At 41.5% G+C, this 16,474-nt stretch overlaps 8 non-coding genes across 8 annotated transcripts; all 8 read right to left on the bottom strand.

The window, feature by feature from the left end:
- Positions 1-9,308: 9,308 nt before the first annotated feature.
- trnat-cgu lies at positions 9,309-9,380 on the bottom strand. The gene has a single exon. It is a non-coding gene; the product is annotated as a tRNA-Thr (tRNA).
- Positions 9,381-9,832: 452 nt separating this feature from the next.
- Positions 9,833-9,904, bottom strand: trnaa-cgc. The gene has a single exon. It is a non-coding gene; the product is annotated as a tRNA-Ala (tRNA).
- Positions 9,905-11,272: 1,368 nt separating this feature from the next.
- On the bottom strand, positions 11,273-11,344 carry trnat-cgu. Its single transcript has one exon. It is a non-coding gene; the product is annotated as a tRNA-Thr (tRNA).
- Positions 11,345-11,796: 452 nt separating this feature from the next.
- On the bottom strand, positions 11,797-11,868 carry trnaa-cgc. The gene has a single exon. It is a non-coding gene; the product is annotated as a tRNA-Ala (tRNA).
- A 1,368-nt stretch (positions 11,869-13,236) lies between these two features.
- Positions 13,237-13,308, bottom strand: trnat-cgu. Its single transcript has one exon. It is a non-coding gene; the product is annotated as a tRNA-Thr (tRNA).
- A 446-nt stretch (positions 13,309-13,754) lies between these two features.
- trnaa-ugc lies at positions 13,755-13,826 on the bottom strand. Its single transcript has one exon. It is a non-coding gene; the product is annotated as a tRNA-Ala (tRNA).
- A 1,367-nt stretch (positions 13,827-15,193) lies between these two features.
- trnat-cgu lies at positions 15,194-15,265 on the bottom strand. The gene has a single exon. It is a non-coding gene; the product is annotated as a tRNA-Thr (tRNA).
- Positions 15,266-15,715: 450 nt separating this feature from the next.
- Positions 15,716-15,787, bottom strand: trnaa-cgc. Its single transcript has one exon. It is a non-coding gene; the product is annotated as a tRNA-Ala (tRNA).
- Between the last annotated feature and the right edge of the window lie 687 nt (positions 15,788-16,474).

Genomic DNA, 16,474 nt, shown 5'->3' with positions numbered 1-16,474 from the left:
TTATGACAGAGCCAAGTGACTTGGTGTATAGCGAGAATAGGAGAGGGCCAAGAACAGAGACCTGAGGGACACCAGTGGTGAGAGTGCGTGGTGAGGAGACAGATTCTCGCCACGCCACCTGGTAGGAGCGACCTGTCAGGTAGGAAATCCAAGCGTGGGCCGCGCCGGAGATGCCCAACTCGGAGAGGGTGGAGAGGAGGATCTGATGGTTCACAGTATCGAAGGCAGCCGATAGATCTAGAAGGATGAGAGCAGAGGAGAGAGAGTTAGCTTTAGCAGTGCGGAGCGCTCCGTGATACAGAGGAGAGCAGTCTCAGTTGAATGACTAGTCTTGAAACCTGACTGATTTGGATCAAGAAGGTCATTCAGAGAGAGATAGCGGGAGAGCTGGCCAAGGACGGCACGTTCAAGAGTTTTGGAGAGAAAAGAAAGAAGGGATACTGGTCTGTAATTGTTGACATCGGAGGGATCGAGTGTAGGTTTTTTCAGAAGGGTGCAACTCTCGCTCTCTTGAAGACGGAAGGGACGTAGCCAGCGGTCAGGGATGAGTTGATGAGCGAGGTAAGGGAGAAGGTCTCCGGAAATGGTCTGGAGAAGAGAGGAGGGGATAGGGTCAAGCGGGCAGGTTGTTGGGCGGCCGGCCGTCACAAGACGCGAGATTTCATCTGGAGAGAGAGGGGAGAAAGAGGTCAGAGCACAGGGTAGGGCAGTGAGCAGAACCAGCGGTGTCGTTTGACTTAGCAAATGAGGATCGGATGTCGTCGACCTTCTTTTCAAAATGGTTGACGAAGTCATCTGCAGAGAGGGAGGAGGGGGGGAGGGGAGGAGGATTCAGGAGGGAGGAGAAGGTGGCAAAGAGCTTCCTAGGGTTAGAGGCAGATGCTTGGAATTTAGCGTGGTAGAAAGTGGCTTTAGCAGCAGAGACAGAGGAGGAAAATGTAGAGAGGAGGGAGTGAAAGGATGCCAGGTCCGCAGGGAGGCGAGTTTTCCTCCATTTCCGCTGGCTGCCCGGAGCCCTGTTCTGTGAGCTCGCAATGAGTCATCGAGCCACGGAGCGGGGAGGGGAGGACCGAGCCGGCCTGGAGGATAGGGGACATAGAGAGTCAAGGGATGCAGAGAGGGAGGAGAGGAGGGTTGAGGAGGCAGAATCAGGAGATAGGTGGGAGAAGGTTTGAGCGGAGGGAAGAGATGATAGGATGGAAGAGGAGAGAGTAGCGGGGGAGAGAGAGCGAAGGTTGGGACGGCGCGATACCATCCGAAGGGGCAGTGGGGAGGTGTTGGATGAGAGCGAGAGGGAAAAGGATACAAGGTAGTGGTCGGAGACTTGGAGGCGAGTTGCAATGAGGTTAGTGGAAGAACAGCATCTAGTAAAGATGAGGTCGAGCGTATTGCCTGCCTTGTGAGTAGGGGGGAAGGTGAGAGGGTGAGGTCAAAAGAGGAGAGGAGTGGAAAGAAGGAGGCAGAGAGGAAAGAGTCAAAGGTAGACGTGGGGAGGTTGAAGTCGCCCAGAACTGTGAGAGGTGAGCCGTCCTCAGGAAAGGAGCTTATCAAGGCATCAAGCTCATTGATGAACTCTCCGAGGGAACCTGGAGGGCGATAAATGATAAGGATGTTAAGCTTGAAAGGGCTAGTAACTGTGACAGCATGGAATTCAAAGGAAAGAAAGAGAGAATGACCAAGAGATGAGGATCCCGGTGCCACCACCCCGCTGACCAGACGCTCTCGGGTGTGCGAGAACACGTGGGCGGACGAAGAGAGAGCAGTAGGATTAGCAGTGTTGTCTGTGGTGATCCATGTTTCCGTCAGTGCCAAGAAGTCGAGGGACTGGAGGGAGGCATAGGCTGAGATGAACTCTGCCTTGTTGACCGCAGATTGGCAGTTCCAGAGGCTACCGGAGACCTGGAACTCCACGTGGGTCGTGAGCGCTGGGACCACCAGAGTAGGGTGGCCGCGGCCACGCGGTGTGGAGCGTTTGTATGGTCTGTGCAGAGAGGAGAGAACAGGGATAAACAGACACATAGTTGACAGGCTACAGAAGAGGCTACGCTAATGCAAAGGAGATTGGAATGACAAGTGGACTACACGTCTCGAATGTTCAGAAAGTTAAACTACGTAGCAAGAATCTTATTGACTAAAATGATTAAAATGATACAGTACTGCTGAAGTAGGCCAGCTGGCAGTGGGTGCGTTGTTGACACTACACTAATCAAGTCGTTCCGTTGAGTGTAATAGTTTCTGCAGTGTTGCTATTCGGGGGCTAGCTGGCTAGCTAGCAGTGTTGTTTACGTTACGTTGCGTTAAAAGAACGACAATAGCTGGCTAGCGAACCTAGAAAATCGCTCTAGACTACACAATTATCTTTGATACAAAGACGGCTATGTAGCTAGCTATGTAGCTAGCTACGATCAAACAAATCAAACCGTTGTACTGTAATGAAATTAAGTGAAAATGTGATACTACCTGTGAATCATAGCCTGGCAATTGAATCTGGGACGTCACCAAAAGATATGGCTGGCCGGAAAGGAGAGACTATGCCATCAATGTGGGTGAGGAGAGCTAAAAAGTGAAGAACACTTTCTAATCTACTGCCACTTACTTAGAGTCCTTCTTTTCCAAATGCATAATGGAAATGTCTACAAATTGTACAGAACAGTCAAACAAAGATAAATATTGTATTCTTATGGGGGGAAAGGTCTGCTGTGATAGAGTTGGCAGCACAACAAATCACAGCTTGCAACAAGTTGCACTATGCATGAATCGCTCTGCCATTTCCCGTTTGCTAGAACTCTAACAGATCGTCTAATTTCAGTTTGAGACAAAATAAGCTATTATAGTATCGTGAATCATTGTACCATCTAAACCGCTATTATTGTTTCAGCTGTTTGAAGCTTGTGTACATAAGCGATAGTAAAAGATGCAAAAACAAAACTTAAGAACAAGAAACACTGAGTGTACAAAAACTAACTTTCCATGACATAAACTATCCAGGTGAAACCTATGATCCCTTAGTAATCCTTATGCAATCTGTTAAATCAACTTCAACCAGGGTAGAGGAAGGGGTGAGACGGGTTAAAGAAGAATGATTCAATCTTGAGACAGTTGAGACATGGATTGTGTATGTGTGCCATTCAGAGGGTGAATGGGCAAGACAAAAGATTTAAGTGCCTTTGGACAGGGTATGGTAGTAGATTCCAGGTGCACCGGTTTCTGTCAAGAACTGCAACACTGCTGGGTTTTTCATATTCATGCTCAACAGTTTGTATCAAAAATCGTCCACCACCCAAAGGACATCCAGCCAACTTAACACAACTGTGGGAAGCATTGGAGTCAACATGGGCCAGCATCCCTGTAGAACGCTTTCGACACGTTGCAGTCCATGCCCCTCGACAAATTGAGGCTGTTCTGAGGGCAAAATGCGGTGCAACTCAATATTAGGTGTTCCTAAAACTGTACTGTACAGTGCCTTCTGAAAGTATTCAGTCCCTTTACTTTTTCCACATTTTGTTGTTAGTCTGAAATTAAATTGAGATGTTGTTGTCACTGATCTACCCACAGTAACCCATCATGTCAAAGTGGAATTTTGTTTATACATTTTATAAAACATAATATTTTACCGTCACATTCTCTCCTCTAATCACTCTGTGATAATTATCGTTCGATTTTACAGTAAACATTAGGTTATAGCTTCTATCAGAAGGAGGTTCTAAACTTCTATTAAAATAAGAAAAATCAACACATAAAACCAGTCACTTCATCCTTTCAAACCCTTCCTTCTGGGTTACACAATCTAAAATACACACACTCAGATTGTTTCCATAGCTCTTACCTGTTGTCATGACTGGCCTGTTCGGGTCAGGTTACCATGGACCACACTCCTACAAGAGTCTCACACCCACCAGTGGGGGGGGGATCGATAGGTATGGAGGTGGAGGGTTTTATGACACCTCCTCTCACTGTGGAGGAATGGAATGTAGGATGGGCCTACGGAAAACCTATCTCAGAACAGTAACCCGCCAAAATGATAGTAATGATGATAGATGTAATATGAATATTGAATATTGAATGTGTTTTTTTGTTATGTTATTAAAAGTTAAATGACAACGTTATAACGAAAACAATGTAACTTGAAGAGTTTTCACAATATGTATCTGATGTTTGCATACTGTACATTGTGTAGAAAATGTCCAGATCAAAGAGAATGTCTTTGTAAAGATGAAATGTGAAGTAAGTTGTCTGAATTGTAACTAGTTACGCCCAGAGAACTTGATCTTAAAGGTGGAAACGCCCATTTCTGACCCGAGTGTATAAAATACTTAACATATCAGACTAGGTGGCCAAGGTCTGAGGTAGTCGAAAACACAAAACGAGGTTGAAGAAGACAAAGGCACCTTTTAACAATCTATGCTACGAATGAGTAGTTGTGTCTAAGAGGGTGCATTCGACAGAACCTGGTTACCACTCTCCAAGGAATCGGGTGTCTATACTGGAGCCCTGAGCTACACGGCTGATCGTACTCAGAAGACCCCCTTTAAGAACAAGGGCGAGGAAACAGACCACTAAAAGAAAGGACACTGACATTGTGTGGATAATCAGAGCGTTACACCCATAAACAACTGAAGTACCGTCATCAGAGGAGAAGGCAGAACTCGGTCCACAAGGAGATACACCATCGGAGACCTTTGACATGTAATTACATCATTATATTCTGATCCACAAGAGCGGCATTTCGCGGCAAGGTTAGGGTTAAACTAAGCATAGTTTACAAATGTGCCCAATCGTGCCTTTCTCTTGTGCACTCTCTCTTTCTCACTCTTTTGAAATCCCCATTCTGTGTAACGCGTGTCATATTGTGTTGGCCCGCTAAGGACCTGTTTCATTGTACTCAGTACTAATCAATAGTCGAGACTGTGTGTTTGTGTATGCTATAATTGTATATTATAATTTTAGCTTGTAAGTATATAAATAATCAATTTATTTAGTGGGACTCGGGTTTGTGCAGATTGCCAGATTATGTGAGGTTCAGGATGAGACTGTAGAGGAAATTTATTTATTAGCGACTGTTGTAAAATTGATATTCTGAAATTCGTTGAGTTCATTTGGAAATAGAAACGAAAAAAAACTTTCCCATGGTGCCCCAGGTTAATGAATTAATAATTGCCTGATTCATTTAATCATGTAATTATGAACAGTTAATCATTGCCATTGTCGCCATAGGTTTAGCAGGTAAGAGGGTGTGAGGTTCATACTGTTTTCGGTCTAATTATCCCTTTCATGCATCTAGATACAATCTGTGGTCACCTTCGCCATAACCTCAAGAGAGAACAGACCAGAACAACTTACATTTCGGGAATTTCTGATTCAGGAAATCCAGACAAACAATTCACTGTATGACAAATTATTACTTCTACCAGTATTTTTTATACAAATCTCTAAGACAAATGTCAATGATAATAACAACACACAGTTGAAACCATTTTTGAATATTGGCTTATACTCCCCTATCATCTTGGTGATCTCCCCGCAAAGTTTCAGGGTCAATGATTTAGAGATCTAATCCTTAGGGAGAAATCCCGACCATCCAGCAGACCCAATCTGATGAGATTTGTATTGAAGCAAGACAAAAACAAAACAAATAAAACAACACACACAAAACAACAACAACAACTTCTTCCCTTTTGACACATGACTCACATTGTGATTCATGCGTCCCCAAAAAATAAAACACTACCGGTTAAATCCAAATAACAAATACAATGAGAATTACAACTCTTGATAGCTCCATCTTAAAATAATTGTATACCATAAGATAATTCAAGGAATAGTAAAATAGACAGGTGTCTGCTGGCAAGCAGATAGCCTAGCATTGGGCCAGTAACCGAAAGGTTGCTGGATCAAATCCCAGAGCTGACTAGGTAAAAAATCTGTCTTTCTGCCCCTGGGCAAGGCAGTTAACACACTGTTCCCCGGGTGCCGAAGATGTGGATGTCAATTAAGGCAGCCCCCCTGCACCTCTCTGATTCAGTTGAACACGGAAGACACATTTCAGTTGAAGGCATTCAGTTGACTAGTTATCCCCCTTTCCCTCATTCAGGGGCAGCGCTCTCTCTCTCTCTCTGTCCTTCTTGTGGTCTGAATCATACATAGGTCAATTATAAACTTCCTAATTATCAGTGTTTACGTATTACATTTAAGTCTCACCCAATGTCTCTAGCCTTTCTAGTGAAGGTGATCAGGCCTCAGATTAGACGTCATTCCACCCCATTGAGTGTTTCTTTCCCTTTTCTTTCTCTGTACATCATTATTTAAACACATTTCAAACATTTTGTGTAGCAGGTTTACATGTGTGCAACCAAAACTCGGACAATAGATACTTCAGAAAATGTCATTTGTGTACCCTTTAAAGTGCATTTTTCCTAAACCATGAAAAGCCCAATAAAAGCAAATAAAATGACCCACACAATAAATCAAACACAGTATTAATCCCAATAACAAATATTTCTAAGAGATGGGTTGTGTGTGGGTGCTGGCATGTGTGGTAAAACGTAGGGTAAAAACAAACCAAATGGCCAGGTGTCACGTTCTGACCTTTATTTCCTTTGTTTTGTCATTATTTAGTATGGTCAGGGCGTGAGTTGGGTGGGCAGTCTATGTTTGTTTTTCTCTGTTTTGGGGTATTTCTATGTTTCGGCCTAGTATGGTTCTCAATCAGAGGCAGGTGTCATTAGTTGTCTCTGATTGAGAATCATACTTAGGTAGCCTGGGTTTCACTGTGTGTTTGTGGGTGATTGTTCTCTGTGTTTTGCACCAGATAGGGCTGTTTTTGGTTTTCCACGTTTATTGTTTTGTAGTGTTCATGTTTATCTGTTTTTATTAAACATGAATCAATATAACCACGCTGCGTTTTGGTCCTCCTCTACTTCACCACAGGAAAACCCTTACACCAGGCCTTAAAATTAAGCACATTAATCCGCTTTACAAGGGATATAGAGCCTAACTGGCATACATAAGCAATGCGTGCGTCTCAAGTTTGGGGAAGATCATTTTCACCATAAAATGCACCTTTCTATTAAAAGCATTACATGCATGATTGCATTTGTGATCACTTTTGATAATGGTGTTTTCCCAATAATGGAACATTCACGCTAATAGCCTACTGCCATGTGTATATTGCTGTTCTTATAATGTGAAGAAATAGCCTAATAGTTTATCAACATTAAGCTTAAGGTTCGGATTTGTTGTGTAAGCCACATTGCCTAAAAAATGTTTTTGATGCTAGTGGTTGTATTAATTTGGACTATGTTTGGAATATATATTTCTCGCACAGAATAGGTCGGTTTTTGTACTAAGGGGGACAATAGATTGACATAGGCTAGTGCTTTTGCTGTTCGTTGGGCCTACTCATCTTGTTATCTTACGAAAAGTAAATGTGTACATTTCTTCAAATATCTTCAATACAGACCTCAGAATTGGATAAAGACGTGCACAGTTGCATCCCCGATGTGTCTGTCTTCACTTGTAACCTGTGAGAAAGACCCGATCACGTGATGGAGAGCCATGTAAGTAAGAGGCACTTTGGAGTGCACAAGCACTCAGGGAGAAGGGCACAATGCAGCACTCCGGGCCAAGGACACAATGTCCACTGGCCGCAAAGGCATGGATTTTTTTGTGTGCATTACGGCTACAAAGGTTAAATTTGAGGCATTATCAAGTGGTTGTCAAATTGTGAATGAGAGACTGATGAATTGTGTACATGCCTTTCAAGCAACTCTTTTCAAATCATCATCTCATCGTGCAGCCTTACAATGTATTAAAAATCAAAACATATAGCCCAACGTTTGTAGAACAACTTAAGTTAAATTAATATTGCCAAATTATGCATATAGGGGTACATATTTCTTGTTAACCGCTCAACCGCACACTTGCTCAAATCGTTGAGAAAATATTTATATTTTATGCAGCTTTGTTCAATTGTATTCTTCATACTATAAAATGCCATGAAATTCTAAGCAAATCTTATCTGCTAAATGAACTAGCAAAGCCCTCAGTCATTTGGCATAGCCACATCAGGACCTAACATAAGGACAACTCAGAGTATGCTATTCTGTCCTTCTGAAAGAGACTACATTTTCTTCATAGAATGCTTCTTTAGACCTAAAATAATGGATTTATTGTGAAGGCTATATTACATGGATTTATTACACTTTTAAAAAAAGTAGATGTTCCAAAGATCTGCATTAGTTACTTGTAGAAGTGTGGAAGCCAGGAGATGCTAAATGTGTTCATGCTAATAAACGGTCAATTACTGTGAGACCGACAGTTATTTGCTTGACAATCACCGGCTGATGAAATCACCAGCCCCAGCCCAATCTGTGACACGTGACAAAGTAACACATGTGACAGTAAATAGCAGACAAATGACTATCATACAGTAACTGACTGATTTGCATACCAAGTTCTTGCTCTCTGATCCCATTGTTATCAGTGGCCTAAATATACTGTAGGTGGAACACTTCTCACAAGCAAATAGGGAATATTATGTCCAACCATGTGTCAATTTATTATATAACTTTAAAGGGGAACTCGTAAACAGCAGAGGGAGAAATGTAAGACTAAGTCGCTAAGTTGGCAACACTGAAAGTTAGTGAGGGAATATGTCTCCAGCTTCAGCGATTTTTGCAATTCGTTCCAGTCATTGTCAGCAGAGAACTGTAAGGAAAGGCGGCCAAAGGAGGTGTTGGCTTTGGGGATGACCAGTGAGATATACCTGCTGGAGCACGTGCTACGGGTGGGTGTTGTTATCGTGACCAGTGAGCTGAGATAAGGCGGAGCTTTACCTAGCATAGACTAAAAAGATGACCTGGAGCGAGTCGGTCTGGCGATGAATGATATGTAGCGAGGGCCAGCCGACTAGAGCGTACAGGTCGTAGTGGCCATGTCAATACAATTGACCTTTTCTTTACACTGTTCTAATGAAAGTACATTTCCATAATATCATCTAGCTTCCATAAACGTCGAACAAGGTTTGAACCCATGTGCTTCAGTTTACAAAAACAGATGACTTAGCACATCTATTTCCTTCTTAAAATGTCAACATTCTGGAAAGTAGAGTTGTGCAAAAGCTAATTTCACAACTAAATATACTCATCAGAGAATTTGGGGATTAACTTCAGACCGCATGCATTTCAAGTAGTACCTCAGAGACACATCCCCTTACTATATCACAGCAGGGTTGCCATTTTGAGAAAACTTTTTTTTCTTCAAAGTCCTTCCGTGAAAGAACCTTTCTTGGTACCAGGTATCTTTCAGAAAGGCACAGATGGGATTTGAACCCATGATCTTCGGTTTACGAGACCGACGCCTTACCGCTTGGCCACCATGCCACTCTATGCTGTAAGATATTTATCAACATTCTGGAAAGTAGGAGTTGTGTAATGTGAATTTGGCACACAACCTTGGGATTGAACCAAGGACCTCATACATAAATAGCATGCACTCCCCCTCTGAGCTTCGATACCATTTTATTTGCAGATAAAATGCAATATTAATACAATGTACTTTTTATATACACCACTCCATTGAAACTACAATGAAATGATAGCAGCAATTCTAAATACAAGCAAGTATGGACAGTCATCTAACCCATGAACTTCAGTTTTTGAATATGATGCAATTGAAGTTGGCAACCATGCCACTTCTGTTCCATAAATGTAGGAACAGGGATTGAACACATGTTCTTCAGATTACAAGCTCAAATTATTCAGCACATCTCTGTTTCCTGCTGAGAATTTCAACATTCTGGAAAGAAGGAGATGGGTCATTGCAAAAAATGTTATGGAGAAGCTGGGGATTGAACCCAGGACCTCATACATGCGAAGCATGCGCTCTACCACTGAGCTACATCCCCTTTCTGTGAAACATAAAAATGTTTCTTATTTTTTTAATTTCAACAATAATTAACCAGGTAAGCCAGTTGAGAACAAGTTTTCATATTCAACTGCGACCTGGCCAAGATAAAGCAAAGCAGCGCAACACAAACAACAACACAGAGTTACAGATGGAATAAACAAGCGTACAGTCAATAACACAATAGAAGAAGAAAAAGAAAGTCTATATACAGTGCGTGCAAATGGAGGTAAGGCAATAAATAGGCCATTGTAGCGAAGTATTTACAATTTAGCAAATTGACACTGGAGTGATAGATGAGCAGATGATGATGTGTAAGTAGAAATATTGGTGTGCAAAGAGCAGAAAGTAAATTAAAACAATATGGGGATTAGGTAGGTAGATTGGGTGGGCTATTTACAGATGGGCTTTGTACAGCTGCAGCGATCAGTTAGCTGCTCAGATAGCCGATGTTTAAAGTTAGCAGTGTTGCCAACACCTCAGTAAGGAAAGTAGCTATTGGCTGTCCTAAAAGTCGCTAGAAGTTGCTAAATGATGTCATCACCTAATTTGCATAATTGTGCATGTAATTGTGAAGGACACTGTAGGAGTGAGGAATAACATTGTGGAAGAGACAAAAAGTGAGAAAAATGAAAATGTCTGCAAGTATTCATACTTGCTAAATACAGTGACTAAGTCGCTAAGTTGGCAACACTGAAAGTTAGTGAGGGAATATGTCTCCAGCTTCAGCGATTTTTGCAATTGCGTTCCAGTCATTGTCAGCAGAGAACTGTAAGGAAAGGCGGCCAAAGGAGGTGTTGGCTTTGGGGGATGACCAGTGAGATATACCTGCTGGAGCACTTGCTACGGGTGGGTGTTGTTATCGTGACCAGTGAGCTGAGATAAGGCGGAGCTTTACCTAGCATAGACTAAAAAGATGACCTGGAGCGAGTCGGTCTGGCGATGAATATGTAGCGAGGGCCAGCCGACTAGAGCATACAGGTCGTAGTGGCCATGTCAATACAATTGACCTTTTCTTTACACTGTTCTAATGAAAGTACATTTCCATAATATCATCTAGCTTCCATAAACGTCGAACAAGGTTTGAACCCATGTGCTTCAGTTTACAAAAACAGATGACTTAGCACATCTATTTCCTTCTTAAAATGTCAACATTCTGGAAAGTAGAGTTGTGCAAAAGCTAATTTCACAACTAAATATACTCATCAGAGAATTTGGGGATTAACTTCAGACCGCATGCATTTCAAGTAGTACCTCAGAGACACATCCCCTTACTATATCACAGCAGGGTTGCCATTTTGAGAAAACTTTTTTTTCTTCAAAGTCCTTCCGTGAAAGAACCTTTCTTGGTACCAGGTATCTTTCAGAAAGGCACAGATGGGATTTGAACCCATGATCTTCGGTTTACGAGACCGACGCCTTACCGCTTGGCCACCATGCCACTCTATGCTGTAAGATATTTATCAACATTCTGGAAAGTAGGAGTTGTGTAATGTGAATTTGGCACACAACCTTGGGATTGAACCAAGGACCTCATACATAAATAGCATGCACTCCCCCTCTGAGCTTCGATACCATTTTATTTGCAGATAAAATGCAATATTAATACAATGTACTTTTTATATACACCACTCCATTGAAACTACAATGAAATGATAGCAGCAATTCTAAATACAAGCAAGTATGGACAGTCATCTAACCCATGAACTTCAGTTTTTGAATATGATGCAATTGAAGTTGGCAACCATGCCACTTCTGTTCCATAAATGTAGGAACAGGGATTGAACACATGTTCTTCAGATTACAAGCTCAAATTATTCAGCACATCTCTGTTTCCTGCTGAGAATTTCAACATTCTGGAAAGAAGGAGATGGGTCATTGCAAAAAATGTTATGGAGAAGCTGGGGATTGAACCCAGGACCTCATACATGCGAAGCATGCGCTCTACCACTGAGCTACATCCCCTTTCTGTGAAACATAAAAATGTTTCTTATTTTTTTTAATTTCAACAATAATTAACCAGGTAAGCCAGTTGAGAACAAGTTTTCATATTCAACTGCGACCTGGCCAAGATAAAGCAAAGCAGCGCAACACAAACAACAACACAGAGTTACAGATGGAATAAACAAGCGTACAGTCAATAACACAATAGAAGAAGAAAAAGAAAGTCTATATACAGTGCGTGCAAATGGAGGTAAGGCAATAAATAGGCCATTGTAGCGAAGTATTTACAATTTAGCAAATTGACACTGGAGTGATAGATGAGCAGATGATGATGTGTAAGTAGAAATATTGGTGTGCAAAGAGCAGAAAGTAAATTAAAACAATATGGGGATTAGGTAGGTAGATTGGGTGGGCTATTTACAGATGGGCTTTGTACAGCTGCAGCGATCAGTTAGCTGCTCAGATAGCCGATGTTTAAAGTTAGCAGTGTTGCCAACACCTCAGTAAGGAAAGTAGCTATTGGCTGTCCTAAAAGTCGCTAGAAGTTGCTAAATGATGTCATCACCTAATTTGCATAATTGTGCATGTAATTGTGAAGGACACTGTAGGAGTGAGGAATAACATTGTGGAAGAGACAAAAAGTGAGAAAAATGAAAATGTCTGCAAGTATTCATACTTGCTAAATACAGTGACTAAGTCGCTAAGTTGGCAACACTGAAAGTTAGTGAGGGAATATGTCTCCAGCTTCAGCGATTTTCGCAATTCGTTCCAGTCATTGTCAGCAGAGAACTGTAAGGAAAGGCGGCCAAAGGAGGTGTTGGCTTTGGGGGATGACCAGTGAGATATACCTGCTGGAGCACGTGCTACGGGTGGGTGTTGTTATCGTGACCAGTGAGCTGAGATAAGGCGGAGCTTTACCTAGCATAGACTAAAAAGATGACCTGGAGCGAGTCGGTCTGGCGATGAATATGTAGCGAGGGCCAGCCGACTAGAGCGTACAGGTCGTAGTGGCCATGTCAATACAATTGACCTTTTCTTTACACTGTTCTAATGAAAGTACATTTCCATAATATCATCTAGCTTCCATAAACGTCGAACAAGGTTTGAACCCATGTGCTTCAGTTTACAAAAACAGATGACTTAGCACATCTATTTCCTTCTTAAAATGTCAACATTCTGGAAAGTAGAGTTGTGCAAAAGCTAATTTCACAACTAAATATACTCATCAGAGAATTTGGGGATTAACTTCAGACCGCATGCATTTCAAGTAGTACCTCAGAGACACATCCCCTTACTATATCACAGCAGGGTTGCCATTTTGAGAAAACTTTTTTTTCTTCAAAGTCCTTCCGTGAAAGAACCTTTCTTGGTACCAGGTATCTTTCAGAAAGGCACAGATGGGATTTGAACCCATGATCTTCGGTTTACGAGACCGACGCCTTACCACTTGGCCACCATGCCACTCTATGCTGTAAGATATTTATCAACATTCTGGAAAGTAGGAGTTGTGTAATGTGAATTTGGCACACAACCTTGGGATTGAACCAAGGACCTCATACATAAATAGCATGCACTCCCCCTCTGAGCTTCGATACCATTTTATTTGCAGATAAAATGCAATATTAATACAATGTACTTTTTATATACACCACTCCATTGAAACTACAATGAAATGATAGCAGCAATTCTAAATACAAGCAAGTCAGTCATCTAACCCATGAACTTCAGTTTTTGAATATGATGCAATTGAAGTTGGCAACCATGCCACTTCTGTTCCATAAATGTAGGAACAGGGATTGAACACATGTTCTTCAGATTACAAGCTCAAATTATTCAGCACATCTCTGTTTCCTGCTGAGAATTTCAACATTCTGGAAAGAAGGAGATGGGTCATTGCAAAAATGTTATGGAGAAGCTGGGGATTGAACCCAGGACCTCATACATGCAAAGCATGCGCTCTACCACTGAGCTACATCCCTTTCTGTGAAACATAAAAATGTTTCTTATTTTTTTAATTTCAACAATAATTAACCAGGTAAGCCAGTTGAGAACAAGTTTTCATATTCAACTGCGACCTGGCCAAGATAAAGCAAAGCAGCGCAACACAAACAACAACACAGAGTTACAGATGGAATAAACAAGCGTACAGTCAATAACACAATAGAAGAAGAAAAAGAAAGTCTATATACAGTGCGTGCAAATGGAGGTAAGGCAATAAATAGGCCATTGTAGCGAAGTATTTACAATTTAGCAAATTGACACTGGAGTGATAGATGAGCAGATGATGATGTGTAAGTAGAAATATTGGTGTGCAAAGAGCAGAAAGTAAATTAAAACAATATGGGGATTAGGTAGGTAGATTGGGTGGGCTATTTACAGATGGGCTTTGTACAGCTGCAGCGATCAGTTAGCTGCTCAGATAGCCGATGTTTAAAGTTAGCAGTGTTGCCAACACCTCAGTAAGGAAAGTAGCTATTGGCTGTCCTAAAAGTCGCTAGAAGTTGCTAAATGATGTCATCACCTAATTTGCATAATTGTGCATGTAATTGTGAAGGACACTGTAGGAGTGAGGAATAACATTGTGGAAGAGACAAAAAGTGAGAAAAATGAAAATGTCTGCAAGTATTCATACTTGCTAAATACAGTGACTAAGTCGCTAAGTTGGCAACACTGAAAGTTAGTGAGGGAATATGTCTCCAGCTTCAGCGATTTTTGCAATTCGTTCCAGTCATTGTCAGCAGAGAACTGTAAGGAAAGGCGGCCAAAGGAGGTGTTGGCTTTGGGGGATGACCAGTGAGATATACCTGCTGGAGCACGTTGCTACGGGTGGGTGTTGTTATCGTGACCAGTGAGCTGAGATAAGGCGGAGCTTTACCTAGCATAGACTAAAAAGATGACCTGGAGCGAGTCGGTCTGGCGATGAATATGTAGCGAGGGCCAGCCGACTAGAGCGTACAGGTCGTAGTGGCCATGTCAATACAATTGACCTTTTCTTTACACTGTTCTAATGAAAGTACATTTCCATAATATCATCTAGCTTCCATAAACGTCGAACAAGGTTTGAACCCATGTGCTTCAGTTTACAAAAACAGATGACTTAGCACATCTATTTCCTTCTTAAAATGTCAACATTCTGGAAAGTAGAGTTGTGCAAAAGCTAATTTCACAACTAAATATACTCATCAGAGAATTTGGGGATTAACTTCAGACCGCATGCATTTCAAGTAGTACCTCAGAGACACATCCCCTTACTATATCACAGCAGGGTTGCCATTTTGAGAAAACTTTTTTTTCTTCAAAGTCCTTCCGTGAAAGAACCTTTCTTGGTACCAGGTATCTTTCAGAAAGGCACAGATGGGATTTGAACCCATGATCTTCGGTTTACGAGACCGACGCCTTACCGCTTTGCCACCATGCCACTCTATGCTGTAAGATATTTATTAACATTCTGGAAAGTAGGAGTTGTGTAATGTGAATTTGGCACACAACCTTGGGATTGAACCAAGGACCTCATACATAAATAGCATGCACTCCCTCTGAGCTTCGATACCATTTTATTTGCAGATAAAATGCAATATTAATACAATGTACTTTTTATATACACCACTCCATTGAAACTACAATGAAATGATAGCAGCAATTCTAAATACAAGCAAGTATGGACAGTCATCTAACCCATGAACTTCAGTTTTTGAATATGATGCAATTGAAGTTGGCAACCATGCCACTTCTGTTCCATAAATGTAGGAACAGGGATTGAACACATGTTCTTCAGATTACAAGCTCAAATTATTCAGCACATCTCTGTTTCCTGCTGAGAATTTCAACATTCTGGAAAGAAGGAGATGGGTCATTGCAAAAAATGTTATGGAGAAGCTGGGGATTGAACCCAGGACCTCATACATGCGAAGCATGCGCTCTACCACTGAGCTACATCCCCTTTCTGTGAAACATAAAAATGTTTCTTATTTTTTTAATTTCAACAATAATTAACCAGGTAAGCCAGTTGAGAACAAGTTTTCATATTCAACTGCGACCTGGCCAAGATAAAGCAAAGCAGCGCAACACAAACAACAACACAGAGTTACAGATGGAATAAACAAGCGTACAGTCAATAACACAATAGAAGAAGAAAAAGAAAGTCTATATACAGTGCGTGCAAATGGAGGTAAGGCAATAAATAGGCCATTGTAGCGAAGTATTTACAATTTAGCAAATTGACACTGGAGTGATAGATGAGCAGATGATGATGTGTAAGTAGAAATATTGGTGTGCAAAGAGCAGAAAGTAAATTAAAACAATATGGGGATTAGGTAGGTAGATTGGGTGGGCTATTTACAGATGGGCTTTGTACAGCTGCAGCGATCAGTTAGCTGCTCAGATAGCCGATGTTTAAAGTTAGCAGTGTTGCCAACACCTCAGTAAGGAAAGTAGCTATTGGCTGTCCTAAAAGTCGCTAGAAGTTGCTAAATGATGTCCCACTCACCTAATTTGCACCAACTGAGCTATTAAATGATGTCATCACCTAGACTAAATTGTGGATGGACACTGTAGGAGTGAGGAATAACATTGTGGAAGAGACAAAAAGGAGAAAATTGAAATGTCTGCAAGTATTCATACTTGCTAT

Source organism: Oncorhynchus gorbuscha, linkage group LG18, assembly GCF_021184085.1.
Source record: "Oncorhynchus gorbuscha isolate QuinsamMale2020 ecotype Even-year linkage group LG18, OgorEven_v1.0, whole genome shotgun sequence".
In the NCBI taxonomy this organism is placed as follows: Eukaryota; Metazoa; Chordata; class Actinopteri; order Salmoniformes; family Salmonidae; genus Oncorhynchus; species Oncorhynchus gorbuscha.
The sequence above is the reverse complement of the archived record's forward strand: the minus strand, read 5'-3'. Positions and strand labels throughout refer to the sequence as shown.